Source organism: Equus caballus, chromosome 3, assembly GCF_041296265.1.
Source record: "Equus caballus isolate H_3958 breed thoroughbred chromosome 3, TB-T2T, whole genome shotgun sequence".
NCBI lineage: Eukaryota > Metazoa > Chordata > Mammalia > Perissodactyla > Equidae > Equus > Equus caballus.
Window position 1 is genome coordinate 6,329,180 of NC_091686.1, and position 25,424 is coordinate 6,354,603.

At 43.7% G+C, this 25,424-nt stretch overlaps 1 protein-coding gene and 1 long non-coding RNA gene across 3 annotated transcripts in view; one reads left to right on the forward strand and one right to left on the reverse strand.

Annotated features, from left to right (window-relative positions):
* Positions 1–25,424, forward strand: part of FTO (FTO alpha-ketoglutarate dependent dioxygenase) — a 348,533-nt gene that overhangs the window by 163,848 nt on the left and 159,261 nt on the right. The gene's annotated exons all lie outside the window — the stretch shown is intronic.
* On the reverse strand, positions 516–11,153 carry LOC138923562 (uncharacterized). Its single transcript, XR_011437308.1, has 3 exons — positions 11,091–11,153; positions 10,350–10,435; positions 516–600 (listed from the first exon to the last, which is right to left on the reverse strand). It is a non-coding gene; the product is annotated as an uncharacterized lncRNA (long non-coding RNA).

The window sequence follows — 25,424 nt, forward strand, 5'->3', positions numbered from 1 at the left end:
AGAATGAAGTAATGTTTAAAAAAACCTCACAGACATACAGTTTTGAAAGGAAAGCAAGATTTCCAAAAGACGTTGTGCCAATTATTGAGAGTATTATCAAGATTTTAGGATCTTTTTCCCCCAAGTTGATTTATGAATGGTCCCTAAAGCTGTTACCTTCTGAAGAAAATTGTTAGGATAAAATATAAAACACTGTATACATGAAAGTCATCACCACCAGTGATTTTAGAAGGAAACGTGAACCGCCCTCAACTTAGGAAGCCTGACTTTGGAGGTCACTGGATTGAGTCTTCCTTAGTGGTAGCATCCCCTCCTTTTCTCATCACCTTCCTCTGAAACTGGGCTCCTTCCTGGAGCCAAAGGGGTTCCAGTAACTTGGAGCTCAGTGCTTCTCTGGTGATGTTTCTACTCCACTGTGGGCTAAACACCCCTGGAGGCTGTCCCAGGGATCTTTCCGTGTTTTGCAAAAGTGTCTCTATGGAGAACTGTGCTCCAAGGGCCCCAACTTGACTTACCAGAAAGCTCTGGGAACACACAAAGTTGGCTCTTGTGTGCGTGAAGAGTAACATAACCATCATCCTGCTCTCTTTTCATTGACTTCTGCAAAAGAATGACCCTTTTTTAAACAAAAGGAAACTGTGATGTTTTGCCTTTTCGGAACTCCTGAAAGTCTCTCTATGATCATTTGTAGACGATATCTTGAATACCATCTTTTCCCTAACACGTAAATTATGATGGACTTTTTTGTATTTTCTCTACATGATCTCAGTCTACCTGTGACAATCTCATTTCTAAATTTTTCCTTGATGTGTATAAAAATCTCAGATAGTCTCTAACTTGTTTTTGATTGATTGACAAAATGAGCCTTCAAGTAAAAATCTGGAATATTAGTGAAATATCAAAATTAATTTGCAATGTTTTAGACATAGCTGCTTTGGTTATAAAGACTTGGAGCAGGTGGAAGCTTGATAATATATATTCTTCTTACTTAAATATTATTAATTTAAATGAGCAATTATGAAAATACCCAGAATTATGCGTCAGATCTTCTTTAACAGATTTTGGGGGATTAAGAGGGCTTCTCTTTTATTTAACATCATAAACTTTTCATGCAGTTAACAGTGAATTTTTTAAAGGATGGAAATGGTGGGATATGCCAATGCCTGTGATTAATATTTTCTTGAGGGGCCAGCCCGGTGGCATAGCGGTTAAGTGTGCACGTTCCCACTTCGGTGGCCCGAGGTTCCCTGGTTCGAATCCCCGGTGCGGACATGGCACCGCTTGGTAAGCCATGCTGTGGTAGGCGTCCCACATATAAAAAATAGAGGAACATGGGCATGGATGTTAGCTCAGGGCCAGTCTTCCTCAGCGAAAAGAGGAGGATTGGCAGATGTTAGCTCAGGGCTAGTCTTCCTCAAAAAAAAAAAAAAAAAACTTTCTTGCTACTGGGGTCTCATGTCCTGGGGCACCTGAAGAGTGGTTGGGAAAGGCGGGTAGTATTCGGCCATCTAGTAATAAGTATCTCAAATGTAGCATATCCAAAACCAAACTCTGGATGCCCATAATCCCCCAAGCTTTTCTTCCCATATTGCACAGTTCAGTAATTTGCACTGTCTAGTTGCCCAGCTTAAAACCTTGGAGTTCTCCTGATTCACCCCTTGATTTATCAGCAAATCCAGTTAGTGCTATTTTGAAAATATATTCCTAATCTCGCCACCCTTCCCCACCAGCCCTGCTACCACCTTGGGAAGAACCACCATCCTTTGTAGAAATAGCATCCCTGCTTCCACCCCTGTCAGTGTTCCTTTAAAATATCTGTCGGGTTATTTCCCTCCCTTGGCTCAAACTTACCATCACTTTCAGAAATCTAGCTTCCTTGCAACAAGCCTAGTGCGCTGCAGAACCTGTCCATCTCCCTTGGCCCTAAACGCGTCTCTTCCCCCTTCCCGTCCTCTGCTAGCCTGCTTACTGTCTTTACAGCATGGCCCACCCCCGCCTGCCTCACAGTCTTTGCATTTACTGTTGCCTCTGTCTGCAACGTTCTTCCCTGGTCCTTGCATGACTCACTCCCTCACTTCATTCAGGTCTCTCTGCGCATGTCTCTTGCTTGGAAAGAGTTTCTTTGACCAAGCTCTCTCTTCTTGTAGAGAGCGCCTGCCCTGTTCTCTGCTTCGTGTCTCTCTCTCCCACCTGCCATGATACTATGCAGTTGTCTGTTGTCTGCGTCTACCTAGGATAATCCCCATGAGGGCAGGGATTTTGCTTTATTCACTATTGTTTCCCCAGCTCCTAGCACAGCGTCTGGTACATAGTGGGTACTCCATACTTCCTTGTGAAAGAAATGAATTAATGTGAGGTCAGTGTTCCAGTCTTGCCGTTTCTTCACACCTGTGTTAAGTAGCATGGCCTTTAATAAATTCTTTTCAACACTGCACATATTCCTAAAATGTTAGGTCCTGTGCAATAGGAATACTTTTGGGTTTGTTTTATTTTTATACAAGCATAACCCAACCTTCCCAACAATACCCCAAAGCATTTTTAACACTTAAGAAAAAAATAATATCAAGAGCACAGAGGATGCACAAGAATGTCCTGTTTTATGCCTTTAGCATTTGCACTGAGAAGATTGAGCAGTCACTGGCAAACAACTTACGCAAATATGAAAAATCTTTTTTTTTTAAATGAGAGATGTAAGTAGCTTGTTAGTTTCCCTGAGTAGCAATGCTGCTAAAACTTAGACTCATGGTGTGTTGTCTCATTTGTTGGCATCCTTCATATTTTAGATTTCCCTATTCTTGAAAAACTTAATAGAGTAAAATTGTCATAAAATTAAGATCTCCAACAAAGCTTGGATTTTTTATTACTAATTTCCAAAGTTATATAGGGAAAGCGGCGTGTACTGGACAGGTATTGGGCACAGAACTAGAGAAATCTCTGAGGAGTAAACTGACTTCCGCTACACAAGATGAAAACTGATTAAAATATTTATCATCCTTTGGGTATGCAATGGCTTTTGATGATGGCAGGCATATTAATATTCATCTTTGCTGCTTGTCTACACTTCAGACAGATCCTGGGAAAGGATGTTCAGATGACCAGTTTTCTTTCCTCACCAGGAGTCCTTGAGACCCAGTACGGCTTGGAACCAAGAAATGCCTTATGATGTGCTTGAGCTTCTCTGGGGCATGGGGCGGGGAAAGGACAAACCAGGAGAGACCTTTGGACCGGAAAGCTTTGAAGGATTACTGCTTTCTCACAGGAAGTCTTTTGCTAGAACAAAGGGAAAAGTTTGGTCGTAGTTTTATAAGCAGCAGAACTGCTTCTGCTGTCTGAGGCCACGAGGCTGACTTGGCTCCTTGGTGAAGTGGGGGAGGTAAGCCTTACACAGGATTTGGATGTGAACCCCACTGGAAGCAGAAGAGTCCCCTCTCCTTGCCTCTCCTCCCGTCCCCTTGTTGAGGAAGAAGGAGAAATCAGTTGTGTTTGCTGCTGACGTCCAGGTCTTCTGACTGGCTGTTCTGGAGTGCTCTTCTCTCTTTTGTCTCAAGACAGAGACTAGATATGGTGTCCACGTAGCTAGGCATAAGTAGCACAAGCTGGCCTACTGGGGTTGTCAGGATCTGTCTTTAAAATTTTTTTTTCTTTAGTAGGAGAAAGAATCCAGCTTAATCACTTTAGTTAATTAAGCAGTGTTGTTTTCTGTCTAGATTGAAATAGGCTCAATTACATTTTTGGGGGCAAGTAAGAGCTCCGAAAGAACCTGACCTTTTTGTTGAGTGTTCTGAAAAACCTGGAAATTGAATGGAATATTCTCATAAAAAGGTCAATATGTTAAGACACTTAGTTTCTGTCTTTTAAAAATCTGAGAATTCAGGGGCTGGCCCCGTGGCCGAGTGGTTAAGTTCGCGCGCTCCGCTGCAGGCGGCCCAGTGTTTCGTTGGTTCAAATCCTGGGCGCGGACATGGCACTGCTCATCAGGCCACTCTGAGGCAGCGTCCCACATGCCACAACTAGAAGGACCTACAGTGAAGAATATACAACTATGTACTGGGGGGCTTTGGGGAGAAAAAGGAAAAAATAAAATCTTTAAAAAAATAAAATCTTTAAAAAAAAAAATCTGAGAATTCAGAAATCCTTCCCCTTCTGCTTTTAGTTTTTATTGTTCCACGCTGAGATATTTTTATGAAAGATATCTTAAAAAATTGGACAATAATTATATTTGAAACCTATTTTAATAGAGTGATATCAGAAGAGAAATTTTCTTTCTTCATCCTAGTCATTTCATCATTCATCTGCTCCACCTTGTGCAGATAAGTGAAGTTATACAAATGGCCAGAACTTATGTCTCCCAGGTTGATAAGGCCCAAGGTGGTAAATAATTCAGAGGAAGGAAAATCAAAGGAGAAAAGTGGATTCTGAGATAGGCCTTTGGGAATACAAAGGATTTTGATAGATGGAGATGGATGGAGGATATTCAAAGATGGTAGAAGCAGAGACATCATGGTGGGAAAACCCGAGATCCTGTCACAAACTTGACTAGCCTGGATGGAGCATGGTTTGTGTGAGTCCAGGAGTGAGAGAGAAGATTAGGAAGATGACTAAGGCCCTGCTTATTCTAATGCATTTCTTTGCGAGGTACAGTGCTTCCCCCTTAATGACAGGCTTGCTCTCAAAGTTGGGGAGGCCAGGTACTAAAGTGTGGGACTAAACATAAAATGAAAACTGTTTTGTTACCTTGCATTTGCAAAGGTTTTCCTTGGGAAACAAGTCAAAGTTGTCTCCTGTACACTGATTTCACAGCCAGTGTGCGTCCTGAATGCAGGGAACAAGCAGCGCTGTCCATTTTCAGAAGGAACGTTACAGCTGAGTTGAGGTGCTCTCCTCCCAAGGTCTTTTTTTTTTCCTCATAATTTGAATACCAGCCTAATAATTTTGGACTTTGATCAGAGGCAAGTCTTCCCACGTGTGAGCCACTTACGGCTCTCTTCCTCGTTTAGGTCTAATTCGTTTTATTTTTTTGTGATTGGGATTGTGGTTTGGAGGAAATGACATCTCCATGGCCTCTTGTGGAGGTGACCGTCTTGGGGACTGAAATCCTTGCGGAAAAGTATGTTGAAATACAGCCAGAGTATCGTTCATGAGTTATTTGATTTGGTTCAGGATAGCGGATGTGGTAATCTGTCATCTCCACTGCTGAAATCAGGTAGTTTCTTTCCCACGCGTATCTCCCCATTCTTTGGCTAATAGCCCCACACTAGAGATTGTGCACTCCATGCTGCCCTGTATTTGCCATCGCACTTTGGCATGTCAGCCATACCACTTGAAAGACTGAATAAATGTTTGGAATGTAAATGGTGGTTGTTCATTCTGGTCTCTCCCACCTTTCTATATAGATTTCTGCTAGACTCTCTCTTTTTCCCTCTGTGTGATGTTATTATTTTCCAGTGACTGGTTTTATTACTTCTAAGGCACAAGTGTTAATTCTTGAGTGATTAATAACTCTCTCTTAGTTTGTTCTTTAGACTTGGGCTTCTGCAAGATTGCCTTTACTGTGATTCTGTTCAGGAATCTAAGGTCTTGAGTTAATTTAGGGGCCACCATTCCCCTATACATTAGTGAGATGGAGAAATGACACTATGGGGCTACTGTTTCATTTTACCAGAGAACCCTATGAGAGTCACCAAGTCACACTTCCCTAGAGAACAAATGGGCTTAATGCTCTTTAGAATTCTCCTTTGATATGTCTTTATTTCCCACAATGCCAGAGAAACTGGTAGCAGAGATGTAGTCAGATTTGTCATTGCTTAATTGCTTTCAAGGCCTGAAACATTTATCCTCTGCTCTTTATTTATTGACTGTACTGGTGCCTACTTACATGACAAAAACTAGCCCAATATCAGTCTTGTACTGAATCTCGCCATCCATCAACCTAAACATCCTACTGACTGCAGCCATACCACACTGGGTACCACACTGCTAGGCTCTGGCAAGCTGAGGTCCAACGCCATGGAATCCTGGAATGTCAGAGTTGAAAGGGACCCGAGAGATCATCATCCCCTTCTCTTCCTTTTGGAAAAGGAAGGGCCCAAAGGTACAGAGGCTTGCCTGGGGGCAACAGAGCCAAATACTGGTGGACATAGAACCCAGGTTTCCCAATTCCCAGTTCAGTGTTTTCCACCATTCCCAAAGTGCTCAGTGGCTGTGCCTTCTCTAATGCTTTTACCAGCTTTCAGCTGGATGCTACTAGCAGAGTATAATAAAATGAGTGTTCTCTGGAGCTTTTTCTTTGCCCTGTGTTTGGGCCTGACATATCAAAATTAGGCTCGTTCATGTTGAGATGGACAATTGTTTTGTTCACCCAGCATCCCTTCCTCCTTCTCTAATAGCATCTGGATGTTATCTTGTGGATCAGCTTCCTTCAGTGGCTACAGGTAGAGGTGCATTGCCTTAGTCGGCTACTCCATCTTTCAGATGAGCTTTCCCAGGACTGTTTGCCGACACATGCACATGGTGCAGAATTCAGAAAGTGTAAAAGCATGTACAGTGCAAAGTAAGTCTTTCTCCCCACTCACTCCCCCAGCCTCCCGTTTCCCTTTCCCAGAGACTAGCACTATTCGCAATTTTCTGTACCTTTCCAGAGATATTCTGTATGCTTACAAACACTTATGAGCTTTTTTTCCAAATGAATAAATACTGTCTTAGTGATCTTTCCATATTTGTGCATTCATTTAAATGACTCTGTAGCTTTTCATTGTGTGGTTTCATAATTTATTTAACCAGTCCTCTGTTGTCTTCAGTCTGCTGCTTTTACAAAGAATGTTGTAAAGAATATCCTAATACAGAAGATTTTCACATACAACATCTATATTAATACCTAGGAGTAGAATTGTTGGATCAAAGGCTGTGTGTATTTTTAATTTTAAGGGAGATGGTCAAATTGCCTTCCATAAATAGAGCTTGTAGCAGAGTTCATACATGTGTGTATTATATATATGTATTTATATGTAGAGTTTACGTGATATAGTGCCTGTTTTCCCCACATCCTCACCAGTGTAGTATATTAACAGACTTTCTGACTTTTTGCAAATGTGATTGGTGAAGAATGGTGTCTCACAGTTTTCATTTGCAGTTCTCTCATTCCTGTTTTGCAGATGAAGAAATTGAGGCTCAGAGAGGTTAAGTGACTTTGTCAAGCTCACAGAAGTAGTGAGTGACAGGGCTGGGGTTTGCAGTTAGCCGAGGCAGTCTGGCTTGAGTCTGCTCTCTTAATCAACATAACAATCTTAGCTAAAGCTCCATTCTGTTACTTGCAACCAAAGAATCCCGTTAGATGTAGAGCTTCTGCTCATGCTTCCTTGGCCGGTAGATGCAGGAAAGCTGTTCTCTTTTGCTGTGGAGTGGCGTGCCAGATTAGCTGAATCAGTCCATGTGATCAGACCGGTTACCCTGACCTCCGGTGACGTTGTTGTGTGGTGGAGTTGACTTCTACGCGGGAAGTATGTGGCCCTTTATCTTGCCGAGTCTTAGGGCTCTCTGCCTTGGCTGATTTTGTCAGTGGAAGGTGAAGGGAAGCTCTTTGCCCCTGGAAACATGGCACGTTGCCTGGTGTTTTGGTTAGAGTTCTGTTCCTGCTGGCTTCTTTTCAGGTCTGAGTTTCAGTTGTTGTGTTCCGATGTGGTGAGCCTCCTCGGCGTCTGCTGCTCACCTCCGCTCTTCCTCGCCCTGTCTGTCTTCATTAGGCCATTTCAGCGTGACTCGTCCTCTGTTCTGGGCCCTTTTCTGCCTGGCTGCGGGACTGCGGGTTGAAGCCATCACCCTGCACACGTGGTTCCTAGGGGAGAGTTTGTTTCAAGACGACTTTAGGGAGGGTTGAGATGACTGGGGAGTGGTTAGAATTATATTTTCAAGTAAAGGCAAGGATGAAAAGAGGTCTCAGGACAAGTGGAGAGCTTTCCTTTGACCCTTCTAAACTGTGTTGGTAAACTAATTCTCAGGAGGTGAAGCTTAGATGTTTTGGGTTAAGAGCTTCAGCTCTCAACTTGGTGAAGCTAGGGTTTGGCTCCATCATTTCACTGGGCACGATATTGGGCAATCACTCTAGGCGTCTCAAACTTCCTCACCTGTGAGATGGGGCTAATGAAAGTGCTTCCCTTACGGGGTTGTTGTGAGGGTTGCCCGAGGTGATAGATGCAGTGTCTCGCACATTGCCGGACGTATCTTTAGCATTATTATTTTGCATCTCTTCTCTTCTTTCATTTCTCCAGCTCCCTGCTACTTCAGTGCCCCTAGCTCTCACCTGCCTCACTCCTGTAGGTCTCCTGGACTCTCCCCTCATCCGTGTCGGTGTGCGTCTGGATGCGTGCTTTCAGTCCAGGTGTCCGTTCAAAAGTCATCTCAGAGGGGTCCTTTTTCTGTCTTTTTACCCGCTTTATTTTTTCTCAGAGCATTGCTCAGCCTCTGAAATTATGTCTTATATGTTTACCCGTTCTCTGTGCTAGATCATAAGCAGCTGAGGGCAGGGACTCTGTCTTCCGTAACTGCTGTGTTCTCAGTGCCCACAGAGAAGTGGGTGAGTGAGGACGCCAAGGCTTTGTGGGCGCAGGCTTCCTCCGAGGGGCCTCTCTGTAGCCTGCCAGTGCTTTGTGCATGATGTTTGTTGAATGGCCTGCTGCCCCTTCTTCTTGGTTTAATCAGTTTTACAAACTCTCCCGTTTAAAAAATGTATAATAATTATGTCTGTTACCAACTGCAGACACCTTTCTTTTCAGCCTTCTCTGGAGTCTGACTTCTCTGCCCTGGAGGCTGCAGCATTAGGAAGGACATGAGAGACACGCTGCAGCTTTCTAAGGACATCAGCAGCGTCTCCAGGGACTTGGGTTCAGCAGCTGTGGCTTTCAGACTTGGCTGCGTGAGTCGCCCAGGCTTAGTTGTGGAGCAGCACCGCGTGGGCCCCATCCCCGCCAGTGCTGCTGTATCTGGTCTAAGCTGCGGCTCCCAGTGGATGCCGATCGATCGCCAAGTTGCAGTGTGTTCGGAAGGCCCCACAGGTGATTCTGGTATGTGTTCAGGGCTGAGAACTACTGTTCAACAGGTGTCTGACCTCTCACTAAATTAGTTTGCTTGCGTGGATGAATACAGGAACATATTAGCAAATGAACAGGAAAGCTCTCTCACTTTAAACCCACGCGAATGTATTGAGTACCTGCTGTGTTTCCTGAATTCTGTGCAGGACTCGGGAGGGAAACAGACATATTTATAATTTGTATATAAGGTGGAAGATGACGTTGATAAAAGGTACCAAGAGTACTATGAAATCTTGGAAGATGGTGGGATTTCAGAAGACTTCGTGACCAGCCGGGACTTTTGAGTTGAGTCTTACCGAATGGGGAGAATTTGGGCAAGTGGAGATGGGGACGGGAAGAGTAGCCTTTCCCTGTGGAGGGAGTGGTGTGTGTAGTGGTAGAGGCAGGGGTGCAGGTTCTATTCAAGGCTCCTAAAGTGGGACTGGCAGTCCCCCAAAGCTAGTCTCCTGGAGTTCCCTAACTCGGGAAATGGTACCACTGCCTGTCTCTCTCTTCATTCCAGAAGTAGAGGAATCATCCTTGAACCCTCCCTCTCCCTACCCCACATATCCAACCTGAGAACTTTCACCCCTGAAATATCTTTTGAGTCTGTTCACTTCTTTTCAAGTCTGCTGTTACTAGTCTAGTCCAAGACACCACGCTCACGCCCTTGGGCTCTTGCAGTAGCTTGCTGTCTGGTTTCCTGTGTTCTTCACATGGCAGCCAGGGCAGTGTTTTCAAATGTAGATCTAATGGTGCCCCCTCCCTGTGTAACCTCATTAGTGGTTTCCAGTTGCTCTTAGCATCAAGACTAAAATATTTTAACCTCAGCCCACCTCTCCTGCCTTACCTTCCCTCCAGCCACTTTACTTATTCCTTATGTGAAAGACAACATGAGTAGAGCTAAATGAAAATTTCCGAGGAATTGCCTTGCACATCTTGTTTTCTTTATCTTCCAAACTGGACCAAACTGCCAACATTCCAAGAAGTCAGTATGACAAGAACATCCTGTTTGTAAGGACTGGGGAACTGCACTTTGCTGGTGATCAAATCTGAAGGCAATTTATGAAGCACAAACCTAGCCTTACCTCATCTAGCACCAATTAACTCTTCTTTAATACAACTGACCTCATCTTCCTTCCTTTTCCCTGTAAAAACCCTGAGCCCCTCTCCTCTAATCGGGACATTATTTGGGTTTTTACCTGAGTCGTTGCTCGCTGAATTGCAATTTTGTGATCCCTAAATAAATGCCTTTCATTTTGACTCTGTTTGTAGGTTAACACTTACCTTACTGGCATTTTTTCAGTGAGTCCAATGCATTGTGCTCCTTTCATCTTCAAGGCCTTTGCACATGTTTCCTCTTCCTGGAATGTCTTCTCTCACAAAAACGTTTATATATATATAGATAGATAGATAGATAGATAGATTATTTCTACTCATGATTCAGATCTCAGCTCAATTTGCCACTTCCTCAGGAAAGACTCCCTTGACCTGTCTGATAGATCAGGTCCCTGTGCTATGCTTTCCTGTTACCCTCGTGAAAGCCGTGCCCGGGAGCTCAAGCTTTATTCTGGAGGCATTGAGTATTTATGGCAGATAGAAGTTGAGAGCATTTAACTGTTCCGTGAAGATCCACTGCTACTAGAGACATTCAAATAGCTCATGTGATTTTTGCTAGTTAATTTCTCGTTAACCATCCCTCGACAAAGAACTGGGAATTGTTGATCATGTTGTAAAATAGAATGTAAATAGCCATGTACTTTCTTTGTACATATTCCTCCCAATTATTAGAATACAAGTCAATTCCATAGTATTCATTTGTACTGTTATCTGCAATAAGACAGCCCTCATCAGATTTTCTTTGTAAGAGGCAAGTCCTAAATGTACAGCCATTCCATGTAAGCCTATGGTGAAACCACTGTCCAACTCTTAACAAATTATGAATAGATGAGTGAATTGGTAAGGATAAGTTATACACTCCCTGTAATATTCCTTTCCTAATTTCAGTATCTTCCAAACATCATTCACCTTAGACTTTAAGAAAGGCCAAGGTTCCTGGGGGTGGTCATATTTTCCTTTTCCTTGACAGACATAAGCAACCCTGGGAACCTTGGCCACAGCCTTCTTGTGTCATAAAGGTCAGGAGCCATCATCCTTGATACTGCCCTGTGCTTGTCTAGGTTGAGAGTTAGGTGACAAATCAGGAAATATCAAGGGCCCATATATTGTGGCACTTAGGAGCCATGCAGAATCTAGATAGTGGTTTCAGAAGTGTCATTTAGATGCCATTCTTTCTTATTCTTCTTGTGTTGATATCCAGAATCACCATCCAGCTTGAAGGGACCAGGAGGTTTTCTGGCCCAGGGTGCCCTTGGCATATGTACAAGAATCCTCATGCTGACTGAATTGGAGTCTCCTGGTGAGAAGTGATTTGTTGTCCTGATTAGAATGTAAACACTTGCTGGGGTTGAGTTTGTCTCTCATGTGAGTTTTATTATAGCCTCTGTGTTTATAAACACATCTTGAGCATGAGGGGGAAATGTGATAACCTTCAAACCCCCAAGAGAGTATCCATTTGTTTTCTCTATGGGCTGAAATTAAGATAACTTAGCATCCTTCTCTGAGAGCCCCATATCCCTCTTGCTTTTACCAGCTGGCCTGGGATGGTGCCCAGATTGCCATTTCCTAATTGTTCCATCTTCTAGTAGAGTCCGTAAAGTCTTTTGACAAAGTACATTTCACATTCAGCTGGCATCTACTAGGTGGGCACAAAGTCCAGGTAAGGTCAGTTCAATCCAACAAATAGTTGTTGAATTTTTTTTCAACACTTTATGGGTCAAGCACTGGAGAAAAATCAAGACTTGCTGCACTTATAGCACCTACATGCATGTTAAAGAAATAGACATACACAGAAATACGACATGGCGTGGAATGTCAAGTGAGAGGGAGAAACAAAATGTTATGAGAGTGTCCCAGAGAGTGTAAGTCACTGAGAAAACTGGGGAAGCTTCGTGGGAGAGGAGGGGCCTTTTAATTCTGCCTTGAATGAAGGGTAGCTTTTAGTGGGCAGAGTTTTGGCAGCTGAAGAAGAGGGACAGGGCCCGTTTTAGGCAGTGTATACAGTAGGCACGAGGGCACAGCTCTAGAACGTGCCAGACCATGTTTGTGAAATGATGGAGCACCTTGTCACTGGCGCTTCAGGTGCCTGTTTGGGATGGGGTGGAAGAGAGAGGAGCAGGCACCTAGCAACTAGAGAACAAATGAAAAAAGATGACAGTTTATGAAGAGCCTTGAATGGCATGCTTAGAAATTTGGCCCTTGTTCTGCAGATAATGGTGGGAATTAGTGTGAAAGATTTTTGAATAGGAAAGTGGTCTAGTCGGATCCAGTTTTTCGAAATTGTAACTGGCAGCAGCACGGTGGATAGAATGTAGAGAGGAGAGGCTGGGGCAGAAAGGCCTGTTGCAAATATTCTGGGAAGAAATACTGAAGCTCTGAACCAGGAGAGTAATGCAGGGAACGAAAAGGACGGATGAATTCCAGAGTTTTGTTCTGTTCTTAAATAGGTACATAGAACTTCACCATCAATTGGCTGTTGAGGATGAGAGATGAGGAAGAGTCACAGGCGGTTTTATAAGATATCTAGTTTTAGTTACTAGTTGGATGATGATACCACTTACCAAGCTGAAGAACAGACAGGAGGAAGTTTGAGCGCCTGTGGAGTTTAAGAAGCCAGCAGAGCATCTAAGAAGATCTGGAAATACTGATCTGGAGCTCGCTAGAGACATCAGAGCCAAGTGTTGATTTGGGAGTTTGATTCATGTCTTCAGTCAGCCTTCCTTACGTGCCTGTCGTGTGCCAGGCGATGTTCTCCCATATGTCAATTCATGCTTGAAAGCACCTGACACATAGCAGTCATCTCCATAGAGGCAATGGCTGAGGTCTTTGGAGGGAGTGAGAGCGGATGTAGATTACAGAGTGAAGAGCATCAGAGGCAGCGGGGAATGATCTAGTACAAAGGGCAAGCACGGAGATCCAGTGAGACAACTGAGGTGGCAGTCAGGGGTCCGAAGAAAACCCGGAGTAGATGGTAGAATTGGGGGAGATTAATGGTGCCAAGCCCTGCAGAGACGACAGAAGGGTCAAAAGCAACCCCGCTGTTGCGTTCAGCATGGAAAGAGTTTCAGTGGGATGGTAAAGGCAGAGGGACGTGGTCAGAGAAGATAGGTGGACTGTGTATATGTCTGTGGTCTGATCTGAGAGGAAGTTTCTCAGCAGTTCTGTCTGCTGGGGATGTTCGTAGGTCAGCCTGAGGTGCTGAGAGGGAGCACGTTTCAGCTGGAGGGAGGTGTGGCAGTCAGCTTTCTTCTGAGTTCCTCCAGAAATTAGCCTGGAGACATGCGGTTGCCCAGTAGTGGACTGAGTAAAGGCTGACCTAAAGCCGGAGACATTCTAATCTGCAAAACCATTGTTGTGTTAAATCTCATATGGGAGGCAGTTTAGCAATGCCTCTCCCAAGCTGCACTGGGCACTGGCTGTGTTTTTGCACTTTATGTTGAAAGCTAAAATTGAACTCTGTGGCATAAAAACAGATTGTTGATTTTGTGATTAATTTGGTCTCTAAGGCCGAGGAAACTGTTAATGCTGTATAGCAGTTACAAAGTTGTGGTAGTGTTTGTGGAGCAAAATGAACAACCAATACTCTTAACTACAGGCTCGCTCTCTTAAAATCCAAGGTGGGCTTTGTTGCAAATCGCGTGGAAGAAACTGACCCCCACAGGGACAAACATACCTTTATTATGTGTCTCTGTGGAAAAGCCCAGGAAGGTGGTTGGGTATTATTCCAGTGTAGTGGATCAAATTGTTGGAGAAGGATCAAATTGTTGCAATTTCCAGTGAAACCTCACTTTCCGTTGCGTGTGTCCTAGGGCAACCTCAAGTGGCATCTCTAGAAGCTTGTGCAGTCAGAAGCCAGGACCCCTGGGTTGTATTTTAGGCTCTGGTGTTAGACAAGTCTCTTCCCCTCCCGAGTTTGTTCTGTGGTTCTCTGTGCTGGCACCTCAGAGATGCGCTGACATACTTGAGCATAGAAGGTGTGTCTTCCATTAGCGTCATTATGGATGAGACCCCAGCGGGGTTTGTTTACGCTTCCACGCCTAGAAGTGGGAATGTGCGCCTTTTCTCTTAAACCTGTGCCTTTAGAGGGGGCTCTAGGGAACTCCTTTCTCCTTTGACCTTTTGTTTTGGCAAAATTGAATGATCCCTGCTTGCCATGGCGAAAGAGTCGTCATCAGCAGACTGCATTAGACGTGTCGAATGCTGGGGTAGAGCCTTTTCTGGACGAAGTGTGAAGAACCGGGAAATGACTTGCCCGCAGTTCCTTTCAGTTGGCAGTGGTGCCAAGGTCAGAAGTAGGTATCCCCACATCCAGGCAAAGATTCGTTTGTGATCCTTCCTGCCATTTCTCTAAGTCGAGCTGAAATTGTGATCCATGATCCAGTTGAAATTTGCTGCCAGCTTCTTAGCCTAGTGCCTTATAAGGTTCTATCCCGATGGGTCAGGTCCCACTTTGAGGTCAGAACCGTTAGAGCCAACTTAAGGAATGGAGTGTTAGTGGAAATGCTGAGCTCCTCCCAGTGAACTGCACCTCCCGGGGCCCCTTTAAAGGGCTCAGAATTGTGCGAGTGCAGGGGTTTGTGGGGTTGCCCTTGAGGCAGAGGTGCTGATCTGTTTCTTTCTTTCCCTGTCTGTTTTGCTTTTCATTTCGACTTCAGGGATGAATTGTGTGGTCTTTTATGATATAAGATTAGTGCAGCCATTTTTAAGTCACTTTTTGTGATCGCTCTTAGGAGCTGACTCTTTGCAAAAGAAACACTTCTGTCTTGTCAGAATGACAGTGATTACCCCACAGTTTGGATCATCTCCAGCAGCTTTGTTCCCTGAAAAACGAACTTGATTTGATGAATAAAAGTTTGGTGTATTTGATGAGTCAGAGGGCAGGAAAATGTCCTTGTCTCTGATGAGGCCCTTATAGTCAGACACACTGAACATCAGGGATAAAATAAACCTTAATCTCTGAAGGAAAAACCCTGGAGCATGAAACTGTTCCCACTAGAAATGCTGTAAATCTTGCAAACCATGTAGGTTTTCTGTTTGGGGCAACATCAAAGCCCAGCGACTTTAGAGATTAAAGTGTGTTTGACAAGCAAAACTTTGCCTGTGCCGCGCTCTTCACGAGCTTTGGCCTGCCTCTCGCCTTTGTTCCACCTCAGTCTGCCTGCCTTTCTTCCCGAGAAGTGGGAAGTCTCACCTCCTCAAACCTGGAGCGGGCTGCGAGGTTTGTTCCTCTGCAGGCCCCGGCAGGAGTCCCTCGTCGTCCAGCCCTGTCCTGCCCCAGCGCTGGGCAGCACCTCCTCGCGGCCCCCTTCCCAGGGACCCTCTTGTTCGTGGCAGTTTCAGAGCCTGGTGCTGACTCAAGAAGGCCAAACAGCAGGCAGACGGCGTTCCCTCCGTGTGAAGGAATCGTCCTTTACCTAACCGTCGCCTTTTCTCCTGTCTCGGGAGAAATTCTAGGGGGTTTTTGTTTTTGTTTTTTGGCCTGTTTCTAACTGTGTTTGGAATGTCTCTGTGCTTTCTCTTTTGTAGATTAGAAATAAGTAACTGTATTTTTGTTAAAATAAAGAAAAATACTTTTCAGATAAATTATTAACAGAGTAAAAACTTTTCTTCAGTAACAGCTATTTTGGAAAGTAAGGTGTGATAAGATTTTGCTTTAAAAAAAATCCCAACTATTTTAAAGGAATTATGCCCTCTAAAGTCAAACATTCCTGCCTTCTGCCAAGGTCCTATAAGATCTGGCCTCTGGCTTCTTCTCAGGGCGGTCAGATAGCAAATAGAGGACAGACTGGGGAGGCAAATGGCTCTCAGAGTAAACCCCACAGCGTAAACTCTCATTACTGGAAAAGCGCCTTGTGTTTAAGGATAGGTATTCCCAAGTGGAAGGATGGCGATGGAGAATGGTTAAGGGACTCAGTAAAATATCTTAAATTGTCTCCCTTAAACATGTAGCATCCTTAGAGGTCAGACAGAGCTGAAACTCGAACAGCTGTACGACAAGCATCTGAGATTGTTTTTAATTGTGTCCCCTTTCTCTAACAGCAGTAATTCTTGTTTATATTGTCAAGAACCTTTCCACTGAGCACAAGCACACCATACTTGAAGGTCAAATGCTTAACCCTTCTGCATGGTTACAATGAAAATGGACCCTTTTGTTTTCATTAATGTATACCCTAGCCGCCTATACGGGGAGAATGGGGGCCTCAAGCGTGCACCAAGCTGAAGTAACTTATTGTCAGAGTGCCACAAAGAGAGCATATTTTTATCCCCGTACAACAGTTGCTCAGCCTTTGCCTGTGCAACCAACCACAAGACAGTGTGCCCATTTATCAATAGGCAGAATTTTTGGGTGCCATTTTGTTCCTTTGACCTGTGTTACTTTGTACTGACCCGACCAAATTGCTTAAAAATTTTCCCTTTCTGCTGTCAGTGTTTAAAGCTGCTTAATGTCTCTGAGGTGACCTCCCCCTTTCTTTTTAACACTTTGCATTCCTGTTTACCACAGCACCTGTTACTGTAGTGAACCATGAAATCACAAATGTTATGCGGCTCTTCGTGACTGCTCATACTTTATTAAATATAAATAGAGCATCTCCTGACTCTGGGTGGTGTAGTAAGGTGAGCAGGCAGATGCACATGTGTTCACAAATCCACACAGATTTGTTTGTGGGGGCCACTCAGGAAAGTATGGTGGTGGATTTATTTGTTTGTCAGGCAAGAAACGCTGCTTTTTCTGCTCCTTAAGAGTTAACCAAAACTAAAGGGGCCGGTTCAGCAAACATTAAATATGAGCCTCAAACATGAAGGCTTCTTTGTTACTGAAACAAAAATACCGCAGCAGGTGGTGGACTCGAACACAGGAGGGAGGAGGAGGCTCAGTTGTTGCCCATTTTTCTAATCCTTTCAGAATACCCATTGTCTAAACCCCGAAGTTGGAGTTCCTGCTCAGTCTCATGGAGACAATTGCAGCCTGAAAAGACTGTGCCCATCGCTGGTTTTCTACAACAGTTTAATCTTTGGGTATGGAATGTATCACCACCGAACAAGGCAGGGGAGGCAATTATCTCTATAAGACGAGCCAGTAATATCTGCTTATCAAAGCATAAAGCCGTTCTGAATGTGGCAAGTTACAGTTAAGTAGGAATTCTTAGCTACAGCGGAAGTATTTTGCAGGTCTTAGATTATATTACTCAAGATGGAAATGTGGCGTGTGTTGTCCTTGGGGCTCTCAAAGCAACTTTGTGGCGACCGCATTACCTATTTAACGCCAAGGCCAAACTCCACACAGTCTCTACCTGTTTATGTCAAGGTGTTTCATTACGGGATACAGCTTTTAAAAAGTATTAATAATCGAAGTTGGAATAATTACTTTCTTTCCCTGAAAGTGAACAAAATGTAGTTTAGAACTCATCGTGCCCTGAGAGGGAGGCGTTGAAAGCGGAGTTAAGGGCAAAGGCAGACTACTACATGGATTCTTAGTAGTGCCCGTGCTAGAGGACGCCACATAGCCCGCTCCTGTGCTGGGTCCCTCTGTCCTCGTTGAGCTGTCCTGGTGGTTTCTTTTCTTCTAAATCATAGTTGGAATGATTTAAGGAAATGAATGCAGCGTAGTGATAGTTTTCTTTTATAATATCTGAGGAGGCTGGAGTTGGAACTCTTGTTCCCATGAACTGTAGACACAACTTCTGATAAACTTGGAGATGCTAAGTCATCTTCTTACACTGATTGCTCATGTGAACATTGGATCTGTTCTCACTAGAAAGAAGCTACGTTTGTGCTGCTGAAGCCACACAGTGGATCTCATGGCGGTTGCTTTCAGTGGCGCTGAACATAAACACAATAGCATCTGCCAAACTCAAGCACCTTCTGGATGATGCTAGCATTCAGAAGTTAGTGTTTCTGTCTGACATTCTTATTCCTTTCATATGTAATGTTCATAAATGTGAGAAAGGGTGACCAAAAATCCTAAATGATATTATCACTTTCAGCCTTGATTTGGGGCGTTATAGCTAGGAGGAGCTGAGATATCTGGAGTCGATCTAGGTGGAAAGGTAGTTTGGTAGATATGAGGCTCAACAAGTTGGCTGTTGCCTTCTGTATTCAAAAACGGATGCCGTTCCCTGTGACCTCGGGTCCTCTGTCCTTGTGTCCGAGTGGGACTCCAGACAGGGTGTGAGGCACTGCTTCTTCCGCAAGTTGAGACCGTCTCTGAACTTGCTCTAGTCTGTTACTGAAATCGCCGTCAAGAACTTAGCCTCATTTACTCCACTTTCGCTAACCACCCTTACTCTGCCCCCACTGGTAGTGAGGTCCTGGGCCAGTTCTTAACCACTTGTAAAATGAGTTTGCTGATGAGGCCAGCCAGCCTCGTCAGGTTGTTGGAAGGATGAAATGAGAGGCTGTGTCTCCGTCTCATCAGAAGCGCTCCCTGAGTTATTAGTCATTCCGTAGTTTAGTGGGTGACAGGGTGAGCTTGCGACCACGCTACCTGGGTTTCAATCCTGGGCCCCCGCTTGCCAGTTGTGTCATCTGAGGCAAGTTGCTTCATAGCTTTGTGCCTTGGTTTTCTTATCTATGAATTGGGAGAATAATACAACCCATTTCACTGGAAGATTTAATGAGGCATGTACGAAAAGCGATTAGGATAGGTCCTGCACATGATAAATGTTCAGTAAGTGATAGTTTTTGTTATTGTTATTAATAACTTTCTGATTATATTTTATGTAGCCACTGTAAAGTGTCTTCCTTTTCGTAGTTACTGTTAACGCACTAGTAATATGTGCTTAAATCATTGATTTAATAGGCATTTAAATAAGTCCTGGATTCCTGTTTGAGAACTATATCCCCCAGTTGTATGTGTGCGTGTGTCTTATCTGTCCATCTCCTCTGAAGACGCATGTGCCTAGTAGCAAGTCATGCAGACACTGAGGACTTTGTAGGTGGTGGTGTTTACGGAATGGCCTCGGCAGGGACTGCGTTTGTCTTAGGTAGATGTTATCTGAAGACGAGTGCGGCATCTCTGCCCACGTGATTTTCACTGAATTATCTTTCCCTAGGAGACTGTTACTTCATTTAGAGTTTTAATAGTCATATTGTCAATAGCATGAGCTGCTTCGTTATAGTGAGACATAGCTCTGACCTCAGGAATCTAAAGAAAAGTACGATTTTTTAAGGGTGGGGAGATACATGTGGTGAAATTTATTAATTATATCTTTGTTCTTATAGATCTACAGTTTAGTTTTTATTGCCTCAAAATGAAGAGGATAAGAGTTCTTAGCAGATCAGTGTTAAATGATAACGTTAAGACTATGACAGGCAATGATTAGGACGTTCTAGTCAAGTAGATAGCTACTTTATAAATGATTTTTATAAGTCAAGTTCAATTCTAAGAGCTTTACTGAATTCAACAGTTATTTTATATAACCCCCTAGGTCACCCTCCACCTCGTGTGTGTATTTTATTTCCCTCCCTAGATCGTAAGCTCCTAGTGGCCGGGTCCTGTGACCTTACGAACGTCCACCATATGGCAGAGACTCAAACCGATTGATTGATTATTGGGCGTTTGCCTTCAGTACGTTGTGTTCCATGTTCAGTTTAAATGGGTTGGGCCTGGAGTTAGAACACCTGACTTCCAGTCGTAGCTCAACTCGTGGACTAATTTTGATATTGAATGATTGTTTAGTTCAGCTGAGCTCAGATTCCTTGCGTGTAATAATGTGGTTAATAATATTAGCTCTACCTAACTCACTTACCTTTTACGAGCATTAAATGAGATGCCGTTCACGAGAGCACTTGGTAAAGTGTAAATCCGTTTTCATGGATGTTGGCTTTGGTCACTGGAGTCTGATGCCGGGTTTAGATTAGGCTCTGTTGCTTATTATCATGTAAAATTTGGCAAATTGCTTAACCTTTGTGCATCTCAGTTTTTTCATCCACAAAGTGGAGATGATAATACCTTTATCTCATAGACTTATTTTTAGCATTCAGTGACATAATGCATGTGAGCAGGACCTGGCATGTAGTAAGTGCTTAATAATGTGAGCTGCTATATCGTCGTCGTCATCATCATCATCATCATCATCATCATCACCACCACCATCCAGAAGGCATCCAGGTTAGAGACGTTGGCTAATCTGGTAGAGATGGTTGATGCTGAACAGGGGGAGAAGGAGAAATAAAGGCTTAGGTAGTATAAAAATGACTATCGATTTTAGTAGCTTTACTGTGGCTCTAAGTGCCTAGTACTCTAAATAGCTGACACTTATTGACTGCTTACCATGTGTCAGGCACTATTCTAAGGGCCTTACATATGAAAAATTGAATCCTGTCAACCCTCTGAAGTAGGTGCTCTAAATATCTTCACTTTACAGATGAGGAAACTGAGGTACAGAGAGGGTAAGTCACTTGCCCATGGCCAGCTCAGCCACAGAGGCAGTCAGACTCCAGAGCCTGTGTTTTTCCTCCCCATGCTAGAATCCAGAAGGACAGGACAGACTTCCTGATGCGCCAACCATCATTTTCTCTTCGTTGCAGCCAAGACTTGAGAAACTTGCCACATTGGCTTCACTTAGAGTTCTCTGCCATCCCAACTCAGACACAGTGAGATTTAAAGCACAGAATGGTGTGTGCATGTGTGTATGTGTGATGTTCCCAAATCTGCAAGTTCTAGATGCACGTTTCTCTGATGCGCCATGCCCGTCTGCTCAGTGTCCCACAGGCATTTCCAACTCCACGTGTCTAAAACTGAGCTCTTCCCCTGTGGCTTTGGGGACTGACTGACTCTCTCTGTGCCTCAGTTTCCTCATCTTTAAAATAGCAGTGCCTCCTACGTGGTTATTGCTGGATTAAATGAGATAATGCTGATAAGATGCTTGTTGCAATGCCTGGCACTTAGTAAGCACTGAATGTTCCTCTTGCTGTTATTGCCACTGCGGGGAGCACTTCTCCAGGCCTGGGGGCAGTAGAAGGGTCTCTCGGCTGGGCATTCTGGCTTCACTCTCCCCAGCAGTCAAAATGTCCAGGAGGGCTTTGGTTTGGATGTTACCGGGAGAGGGAATGGGCAGGAGGAGGGGAGCAGATATATACAAAGGAGTGAATTATAACAAAGAGCCTTTTCTGCTTCAGTTCTTGTGTAGAAAACATATGTTCAGTGATGCAGGCAGCAGTTGGGTTAAAGACACACTGTAGGGCTACAGACAAAGGCTTGCACTCCTCCTGCATTCACAATGTTTCCAGCATATTCACTTGTCTCACTTGTTAGGGACTGAGCTGTCAGCTGGATCCTCTTGCAAGTGTGATTTCTTTTTCCCCTTCCCTTTCAAAGGCCTCCCTCCCCCTTCCCTTCTCCCCCAATGTTTTACACTTCATATAATCCAGTGTGCCTGACAGACCACTTCAGCCTTTGTGCTACTGATGTTGGGGAAAGGAGGGAGCTGATCTGATGGAGATCTTGGGTAACTTTTCACTTGCCCAAGGATCAGAAGGTGCTAAGCCACTTTCAGGCCAAACATCATCAGTGGCTCAGTTATTTGCTGCTTGCTGTAGCTACCCATTCTTCACCTTCGGTTCACAGGTTGGCCGTAATAGATTAGTGCTGTGAGATTCTTAGAAGTGGCGGCTGGGAATCAGGGGCATGTGTACATGGTGGTGGGGTTCGGAGAGTTCTTGCTTTTATTTGTAAAGTGAATAGTTTTTGATGAAAAGACAAACATAAGGCAAGACACTGCTGAAGTAATTGGAGAGAAGTCAGCTGCCATTCTAATATTCATTATGCGAACTATATGCGTATGTTCATACTTAATTCTGGATCCAGGAAGCATTGCAGTGTCCCGTGACTGTTAAGCCTTTTTATTTTCTTTATTGAAGGTTTTGCGGCTGTGGCAGATTTATTTTGATGGATGAGACTTTAGAAAGATACTTTTATGTATATTACTTTTTTATTATGTATATTGTATAATATAAAAGTATTATGTGTAATATTTTGTATATTTCAAAGTATACACACACACACACACTTTGTATAATTTATTAGAGCTTCCGTTGCTTCCGTTTGTTACATTTATCATTCTCGTTCTATTAACTATTCTCGAATTTGCAGTAGCCTTAATTCAAGCAGCCAACAGTGAGTTAGAAATGTAAAGAATTAGCATCTGTGCTTTTGCCACTAATGTGTATTGCTCTTGGGCATTTAACCTTCTCAATCTTAGTTTTTCCGTCTGCGAAATGGGAATTACATTATCAGCATACCTTATAGAGCATAATAAAACAAAATAAATATTTATAAGGTAATGATCAATGAAAACGTTCTCTCGTCCTTACAAGAATCTTGCATCTTCATTGCCACATCATTGAGTTCATTTCAATACTTTTCTTTCTTTTTTCTTTCAAGACTCTTGCTCATGCTCTCTGTTTCATGATTTCGTTTATTAGTTGAGCCGCTCATCCTGGAAAGCACCAGCGTGTTCCGAGGCAGGAGAGGCAGCAGAGAGGCAGGGAATTTCCCATTGGCTTGGAGCTCTAAATGGGCTGTTAGCTCATTTCAGCAGTAGAGGCAATTATGATCGTGCTAATGAATAGGCAGTCAAGTGGAATTTCCCATAGATGGTGTCTTCTGGTGTGAGGATACTTTCAACACCTAAAAATCCTCAGACATAAAACAGTGTATAAATATTTTCTAATGAAAAGTGCCAACAAAGTCGTCCCCGCCAACACATGTCAGCACTGACAAAGGAAACTACTGATGGTCTTACAACTTTTGGTGCTGTCATTTGAAAATCCTTGAAAGGAAAACATTGTGGAAATGTATATATATTCCCCTCAGACCGAAAATAACAGTCTGCAAAGATTTTAGTCATGGATGAAGCTAATAGACTGCAAGTTGGGGTAGATTTGCACCTGAAGTGGCACCTTCCTCTTTTGCCTGGAGTGGAGCGTCACCCAGAGCCGACAGTGGAACAACTGCAAAATAAATTGATATTCTTTCCCACATCAAATGGATTCATTTCACAGTGATGGGAAAGGGAGGTGAGGGTAATAAGAGTGTGTTTGTGAGGCTTTCTCCCCTCGTGGATAGGTTTTGTTTTTTTTCTTGTTTTTAAAGAAAGCTAATGCTTCAAAAGCTAGAATGATTCCTGGGCTCTCTTGGTAAGACTAATTATGCTGTTCCTTTCACCTCTCTGTGAATCAGCTTTATGATATGGGCTGCATGTAATAGTGACTGAGAGTAGACCCTTCTGAAACAAACGAATCTATTAGGCTACTTGGAAAACTGAGGGAAAAAAGAACAATGATTTTTGTAAACTCCATAAAGGTCAAAAAAAGGCTTTCGCTAAGTATGCAGAGACTAGAAATCAAATCCCATTTCCTATCATAAGAAGCCCGTTGTTTTAGCCACAGTAGTTAATGTACTGTATGTGAAAGATTTAAGACTAGTTGGAAAGCTTTGCTTCTGTTTTATTAGGCTGCTATTGAAAAGCCAACAGCGTAACTTCGACTAGGTGCTTTGAGATTTCTTAATGGGCTGTCAGGGGCAAGACACCAGGGCTGTGCTATACTAGCTCCTTCCTGTACATTAAAACAACAGGGGCCAAGCGATCACATACAGAAGTATGAATTACTTGATGCTTTCTCTGTTCCATATGGCCTGCCATGTCTTTGGCAATTAATCATGTACAAAATCAGTCGAGTGCTCTCTGAAGCATTGAAGTCAACGTTTCGTTGTACCTGTGCCAGTGGGGGCAGTGGGGTTGCAAGCGTAAAATAGCAGAATGAGGGGCTGCTGGCGCCAAGGCCCAAGCAGCTGGCTTCTATAAACAACACTTTTTTTCCTCTTCACCATTTTTTTCTTTTTTCTTTTTCTTCTTTTTTTTTTTGCCTTCCTTGACAAACACATGGACCGTTTTTCACCATCATCTGAAACACCAAAGTTGCCAGCTGGAGCTCTGGGGTCTAGCTTCTGTTTGCTGCCCCGGCACCCCAGGTTAAACGTATAGGGCTGGCCATCGTTCCCTCCAGCAGCCTGGGCATTCCAGCGGTCATGCCACAACTGTCTTGAGAGTTCATGTGGTACCAGGCAGACTGCTGGGGCTCTGTAGCTTTTGGTGAATCACATGAGATATAGTGATTTGTGTCCTGGGAGGAGGAGAAAAATGGGGAGGTACTATGAAAGTACTTTGGGAAAAAGTGAAGTAATTATTCAAATTCATGGCTGTTGTGTTTTAGGATTTTTAAAAAAATCAGTATCTGTATCTTCTGTGATCTTTTCTCCCCAATTTTTTTACACATAATGCTGCTGATGATAGTACTAGTAACGATTTCTGACATTTATTGGGCTTTTTGTATGTGCCAAGCACTATGCAAAGCGCTTCAGATGGATGATCTCATATAATCGTCACCAGAACTTTAGCTGCTAGCCCATACACCCCTTTACTGATGAGGAAACTGGTCAAGGAGACGTTCTCCCTGAGTTCTTTCCCCACAGACATTCTTGATTACTCTCAGCCCCCTTAGCTTAATAGAACATGACACAGAAATACTAAAATACATCTTACTGGTACATTCAAATAGAGTGGATCTTTGAGCTGAACTGAACCAAGCGTATCTTTAGGTGGGAATAAAAAGCCACTTCGTTGGCAGCCTCCAGGATGCTTCTGCCTTTGTGCTTTCCTTTCAGGACAGTCTAGCTTATCTCCTGCTTTCCGTGGTCAGGAGAATATGAGGGGTGGGGGAGGGGAGGGCAAGGATGAGGCCAGCAGCCTGAAGTAGTCCAGTAGACGTGGCACCCATGGTGACTTGGTGTTATCTCTTAGCTGAGGTCATCCAGGATGTGTTTTCTCAAATTCAGGAAACAGGGGAAAGAAAGTTTTAACATTGTGTAAACATTAGCACCCCCAAAACCTCCTGCTCCTGGAGAGGGAGATAAAGTAGGCAAAAAGGCTGCGAGGGATGTTTATTTGTTCTGCTGGGCTGTGGATCCAAGTGCGCTGGAAATCTTTGGTGGTGCCCAGTCCGGTTTAGAAAATGTGAAGGCATCACTCAGCATCGAGCTCCAGAGGCTCACAAAAGAGCCATCTGAAGCTGACAATCAGTAAATGAAGGAAGACCTGAGATCGACCTTTCTTTGATGGGACTAAGGCTATCTCAGTGGGTTCTGTGCCTTTCTTCTTTAAAAAAAAAAAAAGGAAAGAAAGAAAGAAAAAAAAGTGTTCCTGGACTTTTGAAGAGGGAGCCCTGGTTGGTTTTTTGACA